Here is an 11,190-nt window from a genome sequence, read left to right on the forward strand (position 1 = left end):
CAAAAGGGACATTCTTTTTACATAATCTAGTTATGTGCCGTGAATAGTCGGCGAAGTTTTTTATAAATCGACGATAATAGTTGCAGAATGCTACAAATCGTCTTGCGCTCTCCGCATCATGAGGGACAGGATAATTTTTGATGACGTCAAATTTCTTGTCATCTGGCAAAACTCCTTTATCAGTGCATTTGTGGCCTAGGAAGGTCACTTCATGCATGAAAAATGAACATTTTTCTGGATGCAACTTTAGGTTATATTTCCTGCATACATTAAAAACATCAGTTAGGTTTTTAATCATGTGTTTTTCGGAACATCCTATCACCATTAAGTCATCCATATAAAGGAATGCCTGAGAAGGTTCCAAACCGGAGAATGATATGGTCATCATTCTCTGGAATGAATTTGGTGCTATTTTAAGTCCAAATGGTAATCGCGTGAAGCGATATGAGCCATTGCTTGTTGAAAATGATGTTATGTTTCTTGAGTTTTCTTCAAGTTCTATTTGATGAAAACCTGACATCAAGTCAAGGCATGAAAAGTATTCAGCTCGACCAAGTTGATCTAAAATGTCATCAATTCTTGGGAGTGGAAATTTATCAGAAAGAAGTTTTTTATTGATTTGACGATAGTCAATTACTAATCGCCATTTCTTTTGTTCTGAATTCGGTAATGATTTTTTCGGAACTAACAAGAGTGGGCTGTTGTACTCGGATACAGACGGTTCTACGATTTTGTCGTTTATTAATTTTCCTACTTGTTTTTGAATTTCATCAATATGGCTATGCGGACTTCTGTAGTTTTTTATATAAATGGGTTCATCATCTTTAAGTCTTAATGTTTGTTTATAAAAATTATTTGTTGATATTGGTTCGGTTTCCAGTCCGAACACATCACTATACTTTGTGCATAATTCAGTTAATTGGCTTTTAAATTGCTCTGGAAAATTTTTCTTTAGTTTGGAAAGTACTTGTTCGCTTCTATTTTCTGGATCGATGTTATGAATGTCGTAATCTTTTAGGTTTTCATATTGGATTTCGTTTACTTTGACCAATTGGTCGAAATTAGTTGTGTTTAGAAGTCGAATGTATACATGTTTGGATGCTGCTATTGTATTTGCAATATAAATTCCATTATGTATTTCCTGATTAGGAACGAAAATGTAATCATTTACGGTATTAATGTCTATTTTTCGAATAACTTGTGATCTGGCTGGCAGAAGGACTGTATTGTTGCCTGCGCTATATGTTATCGGAACGTATATTGGATATTTTAAATTTTGGGGTCTAATTATAAGCCAGTCTTCACTTGGTTTGAAATCTAGTTGGCAATTGAATTTTTTTATAAAGTCAATTCCTATTATTCCATCACATGGTATTGAAAAATTTGAGTCTACCAAATGAAATTCATGTGGAATAATATATTTTGTTGATCGAAGTTCTATTGAGGTTGTTCCATGAGATTTTATTACGCCTTGGCCTATGCCTTCGATGTTTATTATTTTTTCATCGTGAATTTTGAAGTTATCAGAATTTACTTTTAAAAGTGAGATTTCTGCACCCGTATCTATGAGGAATGTTAGTTTATTTTCAGTTGAATGATTATAGAAGGTTACGAATGTATTAAGACTATAATTGATGGTATGAACTTTTGCATTTATTGATTGTTTCCTAAAGGGTTCTGTGAGTTTTCCGACGTATTTTGCAACATCCTCACATTGTTGTTGTTATTGCTCTGATTGGAGTTAACTCGGCCTCTTCCTTGGTTTTGACCTCGTCTTCCTCCACGGTAATTATAGTTATTATTGTTGTAACTGCTACCTCGGTTGTAATTGTTGTGGTAGTTATTTCTGTCACGATTATAACCTCGGCCTCCTCTATTATTGTTATTTGCACCTCGTCGATAAGGGAGAACAGTGTTACTTTGACCTGTTATCTCGGTGCAAGAGTTGACAAATTTGGAGATGGCTTCATTCATGTTTGTGAATGTGCCTGCTTGCATGATAAGTTTAACTTTATCGATGGAGCAATTTTGTGTCATGGCCTTTACAGCTGCTGTAGTGCTGTATTTATTTGCAATGGATTGGCTGATACCTTCACTGATATAGGCGCCTTCAAGGGCCTTCGTCAGTTTTTCCACCTCTTGGGTGTACTGGTTGGCCGTTTTGTTTTTCTGTTGCAGATTGAGGAGCTTGGCAGATATGACTTCTACCGATTCTCCTTTTACTGCAGTCGACAGTTGGGCAATAATTTCATTAATTGTTTGCTCATTACTGATGAGATTCCTAGCATGGCCTTTAAGTTTTGTTTTTATAAGGCTTACGGCTGTTGTCTCATGAGCGCCCTTTAAGCTGTCTAATAGACCTAGAGCGTCTAAGAAGCTTTGCAGATTTTCATGCCTACCATCAAACTCTGGTATCAGAGATGTGGCTAGCCTGATGAATTCTGTTACTGTCTGAGCCATTTCGGAAATTGTTATTGGTTCAGGCTTAAATTCGATTTGATCGCTTTCCTCTAGTGTTTCAATGTCACTATCGGATTCAGCGTCGCCTGTTTGAATAGATTCATCTAGCCCTTTGAACTGGTCAGGATCGAATTCCACCAATTGATCTAGGCTTTCTGGCACGTTAATTGCAATATGTCTCCTGTTTTTGATATTATTTAATCTTGTATTAAGGGATTTTATTACCCTTAGACATTTGTTGCAGTGCTCAGGTGTGAATCTATTTGTATAGTTATTTACTAAAGTAACTATATTATTATATTCGCCTACTACAATTTCTGTGTGGCTTTTTAGGGTCTCTGGTTTAATTACTGCATCTCTATTAATGCATTTGTAAGATTTGTCAAATCTATAGCGAAAGTCGTCAATGCGTTTCGCTATTTCGCTCCATTCCATTCTTAGATTGTAGCTTCTTGATCATTTCTTTTTTTTTTTTTTAAACCAGATCTAGATGGTTGGCCCTGCTGACATATCTTTTTTTTATAATTTTATTATGCTTAACATAAAGTGTAAGCAAAAATTGTAGAACTAGAACTACTGTTATAATTAGTAGTAAAAGTCGCAAGGATTCAATATCTTCCCTATGATCGATTATTTTTACCTCATTTACTACATTGGCAGTGTTGTCACTTGCCTCCTTGCTAGAGCTAAACCATCCCATTTTAACTTATATATTCAATGGAACCCTTCATTAAAAGAAAAAAAAAAAAATTAGATATTCTATTTCTTCTACGAAATCAATGAAAATAAAATTAAAATTTTCTCTTTTTTTTTTTTATTTTACGCTTGTCATTGTACCAAAACCTTTTTTTTTTTGAGTGTGAAAAAGTTAGTGTGTGAGTTAATGTGGTTGGCTTACAGATTTAATTACAAATTTTTAAAAAAAAATTAAAAATCCAACCACATTTGTTAGTAAAAGCCTAACAGAGATTAGTATTTTTCAAGCAGCGGTTTCCCGCATCGGCTTGAATTTAGAAGTTAAAAACTAAGGCAAATTGGGGCATTGGCAAAATTTTGCAGCCCGTTTGCGTTATTTCGCACCTTGCGAAACTTGGAAACTTGTCTTCTTGGATGCGCTCTTTGTAGCGTTTTTCGGCTGCCTTGTTTAGGCAAATTGGGGCATTGGCAAAATTTGCAGCCCGTTTGCGTTACTTCGCACCAGTGCGAAGTTTTTCTTCAATTTGTTCCAAACGCTCTTTGTAGCGTTGCCGGTTCTCTTCATCTTTGGCGAGCTGGGTCATTTCTTTGACCAGCCGCCGTTGTTGGAGAAGCTTGACCCGACGGCCACTTCTTTTATGTTTTTTAATTATTTTCTTTTGCTGTCGAGCCCGATACTCAGCTATTGTGAGTGGGCGTGGTCCGTCTGTTGGGTTTTCTAAAGCTTCTTTTAATGTTGGCGGATCTTTCTGCCTTTTTGGCTCCGCTTTTTCGAATTCTGGCTCATCCGCCATTCATTTACACGGTATTTTTTTTTACACATTAAATCACTTCGGTCCGGGTTCTCTTCCGGATTGTACAAATTGTTAATTTGCCGTTTATGATGTAGACGGCTGTGGCGGAGGTCTTCCCCTTCCGGGTGGTGCGCTGCATACACTGCCAGAAATCAAAATTTCACTCACAGTTTGGTTCTTTAAGTCACGGTCGCCATGTAATTAATATATTATCGCCATGTAATTAATATAATATATCTTTGTCAAAAGAGAGAGAGCGATCCGGTCACTTCATGGTTCTTTATTTGAATGAATCTTCTGAGCTGATTTTGGGTTCAGCTAACCCGCACATATATTGCTTATCTCTATATATTTCTGAATTGCATTTATACATATACATATGTATGCAGAAGGCATGCATATGTTTATGTATGGCTTGACCACTTGAGCTGCAAAGTGCATGCTCAGCATTCCCAGGCTCCGCGATCGGCTTATGTATAAGCGTTCGATCATATTTCTTGGGCGCTGGAATGCTTATATTATTGTTGTTGGTCATTTTGGGTATTTGTATGTCTTTATTTAGTCTGGCACAATGTGACTATGTACAAACGTTAAGACATACCCATTCTTTGATATATGGAAGGGTAGATATGCTACACAAGGCAAATCCGGATGGAAAGGCTGAAGGGCAACGCATTTGCCCTCCTCTCTGGAGACGACAGCGACGATGACAGCGACGACGATACGATCCAGGAGAAACGCCAACCCGCCCCGCCGAAAAATCAACCCGACCAGAAAAAGACCATTAAGCCGCCGCCCATATTCATCCCCGACGTCACCGACATAAAGGCGCTTATTGACTTAATCATCGGAATCGAACGTCGGCGAGTGCAGACGTGTTTCTTTCAAGATACGAATAGCAAGTTCTAAAAACTACAACAGTATAGTGAAAGTTAAACACAAAGTGTAAAGTGCAGTTTGCACAACTAACAATTATTGACTATAGTAATTATTTACTAAAATAAATAATTATTCCATATTGTTCTGGTAATTGTTATATGTGGACTTAGAACAATGAATCAAAACGACATACGTTCTCAGCGACAATGTGAACAAGACGAGCGCCGGCTCTCTTTACAACGCAACAATGCATACTTTTCTTTCGTCTCACCGCAAATCGGTGATCGAGCACCCTCACCTTCAACTAACTCGAAACTTTTGCCCTCAGAGAACGACAGACCGCGTTCTTGCTCTCCCTCTCTGCCTGCTTCGGCTCACAAGTCGTGGAGCGAAGAGACCGCCTCTCCTACCCCGCTCCTCTCGCAGCGCCAAACGACCGTCCCGGGTAACTGTAACACTGCAATAACGAGTGCAGTGACCTCACTGGCAACTGTCACTGCTACCACAACAACAACTTCGTCAGCGGCCCAACTAATTATCGCTGTGCCAGCTGTAAATAATTCAGCAGCACTGACCGTTTGCAACAACAATAATGCACGCAAAGAAGAATCAAAACAAAAGCAGAAGTCGATTTCGACTGTGCAGACTGGCATGGATCGCTACATCCAAATCAAGAGAAAGCTCAGCCCTCAAAACAATAAGGCAGGTAATCAACCCAAAATCAATCGAACCAACAACGGCAATGAAAACTCTGCAGTAAATAATTCAAACCGATATGCTATCTTGGCTGATTCTGCGACCGAACAACCCAACGAAAAAACGGTAGGGGAACCAAAAAAGACCAGGCCTCCACCAATTTTCATACGAGAACAAAGTACAAATGCACTTGTAAATAAACTCGTTGCTTTGATTGGTGACAGCAAATTCCACATTATCCCACTTAAAAAAGGAAATATTCATGAAATAAAACTACAGATCCAAACAGAAGCAGATCACCGTATAGTGACTAAATACCTAAATGATGCTGGTAAAAACTACTACACATACCAATTAAAAAGTTGCAAAGGGCTACAGGTAGTACTTAAGGGCATTGAAGCAACAGTGACACCAGCTGAGATAATTGAGGCTCTGAAGGCCAAAAACTTTTCTGCAAAGACAGCTATTAATATTTTAAACAAAGACAAAGTTCCGCAGCCACTATTCAAAATAGAACTCGAACCAGAGCTCCAGGCACTAAAGAAAAACGAAGTGCACCCAATATACAATTTACAGTACTTGCTACATCGGAGGATCACCGTGGAGGAGCCGCACAAACGTATCAATCCAGTTCAATGTACTAATTGCCAAGAATACGGCCACACCAAGGCATACTGCACCCTTAAGTCCGTATGTGTTGTCTGTAGCGAACCTCATACTACCGCAAACTGCCCCAAAAACAAGGACGATAAGTCTGTGAAGAAATGCAGTAACTGCGGGGAAAAACATACTGCAAACTACAGAGGCTGTGTGGTGTACAAAGAATTGAAGAGCCGCCTAAACAAACGTATTGCCACAGCACATACATACAACAAAGTCAATTTCTACTCTCCGCAACCGATTTTTCAACCACCCCTAACTGTCCCAAGCACTACTCCAACAATTTCTTTCGCTAGCGCCCTAAAATCCGGACTAGAAGTGCCCGCCCCACCGACAAGAACTGCTCATTCCGAACATACACCGACAAACATCCAACAAACACAACAAAGTGGCATCGAAGCTATGATGCTATCCCTACAGCAAAGCATGAAAGACTTTATGACGTTCATGCAAAATACTTTGCAAGAGCTCATGAAAAACCAAAATATCCTGATTCAACTTCTTGTATCTTCAAAATCCCCATAATGGCTTCCCTACGGATATCTCTGTGGAACGCAAATGGCGTTTCACGGCATACACAAGAGCTCACACAGTTCATTTACGAAAAAAACATCGACGTAATGCTACTATCAGAAACGCACCTCACAAATAAAAACAATTTTCATATACCAGGATACTTGTTCTATGGTACAAATCATCCAGATGGTAAAGCTCATGGAGGCACTGGAATACTCATCAGAAATCGCATAAAACACCACCACTTAAACAATTTTGACAAAAACTACTTACAATCTACGTCCATAGCCTTACAACTCAACAATGGTTCAACGACTCTAGCCGCAGTCTACTGCCCACCGCGCTTTCCAATCTCTGAGGATCAATTCATGGAATTCTTTAACACACTAGGTGACAGGTTCATCGCAGCGGGTGACTATAACGCCAAGCACACCCATTGGGGATCTCGACTTGTGACGCCAAAGGGTAAGCAATTGTACAATGCGCTTACGAAGCCAGAAAACAAGCTAGACTATGTATCCCCGGGTAAGCCTACATACTGGCCAGCAGACCCAAGAAAAATCCCAGACCTGATCGATTTTGCAATTACTAAACATGTCCCCCGCAACATGGTCACCGCCGAAGCACTAGCAGATTTATCATCAGATCACTCACCTGTTTTTCTAAATATGCTAACTCGCCCCCACATCGTCGACCCACCGTATAGACTCACAAATTTTAGAACAAACTGGCCAAGGTATCAAAAGTATGTCTGTTCACACATAGAACTAACGACGGCATTATCTACAAAGGAGGATATAGACAAGTCAACGGAAACTCTTGGAAACATTTTAGTTTCGGCTGCAAAGGCTTCAACCCCGCCAGTGACGTATGCAAAACCAAACTACATCAAAACTAATCGCGAAATCGAGCGGCTGGTATTAGATAAACGACGCCTACGAAGGGATTGGCAGTCTAATAGATCACCAATTACAAAGCACATGCTTAGGATAGCCACACGCAGGCTTACCAATGCTCTCAAACAAGAGGAAAAAAACAGCCAACGTTCATATATCGAGCAACTCTCTCCCACCAGCACTAAGTACCCTCTTTGGAGAGCTCACAGAAACCTAAAGACTCCAATAGCGCCAATTATGCCACTACGAAGTCCCTCTGGCACCTGGTTTCGAAGTGATGAAGAAAGAGCCAGTGCCTTCGCTGACCATTTACAAAATGTATTCCGACCAAATCCCTCTACCAACACATTTATTCTCCCTCCTTTAATAGCAGCCAATCTAGATCCTCAAGAACCCTTTGAATTCCGACCATGTGAACTAGCAAAGGTTATCAAAGAGCAACTGAACCCAAGAAAATCGCCTGGCTACGACCTAATAACTCCAAGAATGCTCATTGAACTCCCAAAGTGTGCTATTCTTCACATCTGCCTGTTGTTCAACGCAATCGCCAAACTTGGATACTTCCCTCAAAAATGGAAAAAGTCGACCATAGTAATGATTCCAAAGCCAGGAAAAGATAAAACGCAGCCATCATCATATAGACCGATAAGCTTACTAACATGTCTTTCAAAGCTGTTTGAAAAAATGCTACTCCTTCGGATTAGCCCTCATCTTAGAATAAACAACACACTTCCAACACATCAATTTGGCTTTAGAGAAAAACATGGAACCATCGAACAGGTCAATCGAATCACGTCAGAAATTCGTACTGCTTTTGAACATCGAGAATACTGCACAGCCATTTTTCTAGACGTCGCGCAGGCATTTGACAGAGTGTGGCTCGATGGACTTTTGTTTAAAATAATCAAGCTGTTGCCCCAAAACACACATAAGCTACTGAAGTCATACCTATATAACAGAGTGTTTGCAATAAGATGCGATACAAGCACTTCACGCGATTGCGCAATCGAAGCTGGAGTGCCGCAAGGCAGTGTACTGGGTCCAATCTTATACACCCTGTATACGGCGGATTTCCCCATAGACTACAATCTAACAACCTCCACGTTCGCTGATGATACCGCGATACTCAGTCGCTCCAAATGCCCAATAAAAGCCACGGCACTCCTATCCCGACACTTAACATCTGTAGAACGATGGCTTGCCGACTGGAGAATTTCAATAAATGTTCAAAAATGCAAGCAGGTTACCTTTACCTTAAACAAACAAACATGCCCACCACTGGTCTTGAATAACATATGCATTCCACAAGCCGACGAGGTAACATATCTGTCATCTGGACAGGCGGCTCACTTGGCGCAAACATATAGAAGCCAAATCGACACATCTTAAACTTAAAGCAAGGAACCTCCACTGGCTCATAAATGCTCGCTCTCCACTTAGTCTGGAGTTCAAGGCTCTTCTATACAACTCCGTCTTAAAACCTATCTGGACTTATGGCTCCGAGCTGTGGGGCAACGCATCCAGAAGTAACATAGACATTATTCAGCGAGCACAGTCAAGAATTCTGAGAATTATCACTGGAGCGCCGTGGTACCTTCGGAACGAAAACATACACAGAGACCTAAAAATCAAATTAGTAATCGAAGTAATAGCTGAGAAAAAAACGAAGTATAACGAAAAGCTGACCACCCATACAAATCCCCTCGCAAGAAAACTAATCCGAGTATGCAGTCAAAGCCGTCTGCACCGCAACGACCTCCCAGCCCAGCAATAAACTTATTAGGGCATTAATGAAAAAACTATCACTAAGTGAAAGTTAATTAAGTTAGATTAAGATTTGAACACTTATTGTTAGTCTCTTAACACAAAGGGAAGATTCAATAAATAATAAAATAAGCAAAAAAAAAAAAAAAAAAAACTTAATCATCGAGGTCGCCGGTAAAGAGACTGAGTTCTCATATAAGGCCACAAGGGATAACAACATTTGGGTTATGATGCCGGACAAGGCCACCTACTCCGCGCTCAAAACCCGCCTCGATGTCGACCAAAAACGGTACTTCACGTACCAGCCCAGGGACGAACGTGCCTATAAAATCGTGGTGAAGGGCCTGCACCACTCCACGTCGCTGAGCTACTTAAGGGAAGAATTAGGCGAAATGGGGCATACAGTGAGGGACGCCCGCAACGCCACCGGACACCTGAGCAAAACCCCATTGCCTATATTTTTCATTAACCTCGAGCCAGCCGCTAACAACAAGGCAGCCTTTGACATCAAGAGGCTATGTAGGTCCGTCGTGACAGTGGAACCCCCACGGAAATTCGATGACATACCTCAGTGTTTTAGGTGCCAAGGCTATGGGCACAGCCAGAGGTATTGCCGATTGGATGCGCGCTGCGTCAAATGCGGGGAAGACCATATCTCCGCTGTGTGTGGTAAGAAGAAGGAAGAGCCGGCATGCTGCGCACACTGCCAGGGAGCTCACCCGGCTTCATATAGAGGATGCCCGGCCTACAAGAAGGCTAAGGCAAACATCGCTCCAAAGGCACCCCGCCCAGCCCAGTGGCACGGCCCTCGACAAACACAATCCCATCCGTTGTTCGACACCAACGTGACAAGCTATGCAGACATAGCCAAAGGGTATGTGCGGCCACTGCAACCGCACCAACAGCAGCCCACGCCAGAGTCCCCCAAGGAGGAACACCAAGCGGCAGTCGTCATGTTCAGAATGTAGAAACTGCTAAAGAAAATGATGGACAAGATGTTCACTCAACTGACGGCAATGGTTAGCGCCATCCTGTCCCAGGTCTGCAGTAAGTAGGCCTGCACATAGCCTTCTGGAATGCCAACGGCCTGGTCAGACACAGGCTCGAAGTGGAACACTTCATGCTAACAAATGCAATAGATATCTTACTCATATCGGAGACGCACTTCACCAACAGGTCGTATATCCATTTAAGGGGCTATGACTTCATCCACGCTAACCATCCCAGTGGAAGAGGTCACGGAGGAGCGGCCTTATTAATCAAAAAGGGCATCAGATACAGCAGGGAAGCTACTCTGAAGGAGGACTGGGTGCAGTGCGCCAAGGTGGACGTAGCCAGCCCACTAGGCAAAGTCACCATTGCCTCAGCCTACATCCCCCCTAAAAGCAAGGTAACCGAGGGCCAATTTAACATGCTCCTGAGCGACATGGGGGGCGATCGAACTCTCGCCGAGTGAAGACGTGCCTACGGACAACCGCGCTGCGTAAAGCCCACACGTACAACAACAACGACACCGTCACCGATAAGGCCAACCTTATCTTCGCCCACACGCTGTGATTGGTCGCCGCGATCGGGTGATCGTAAAATGTGCGCCTTATCGCACCTACACACGCGCAACCGCGTGTGCGTGTTCTAGTAAACAAATAAACTGCCAAAAGGGACAGCGAAAACAATTAGCGCCAACGCAGTACAGGCTGCTCAAAAGGCAGTTTTGTCTGCACAAGTGCCCGATCTCCCCTCTCCCCCCGCCACCAAGATGGACTGGCAATCCGCCCCCCGAGATCTCCTAAGGCAGTCGCTCCGCCTAGGAAAAAGGCCAACGGAGCAGC

The sequence above is a fragment of the Drosophila teissieri genome, unplaced genomic scaffold (genome assembly GCF_016746235.2).
Source record: "Drosophila teissieri strain GT53w unplaced genomic scaffold, Prin_Dtei_1.1 Segkk53_quiver_pilon_scaf, whole genome shotgun sequence".
NCBI lineage: Eukaryota > Metazoa > Arthropoda > Insecta > Diptera > Drosophilidae > Drosophila > Drosophila teissieri.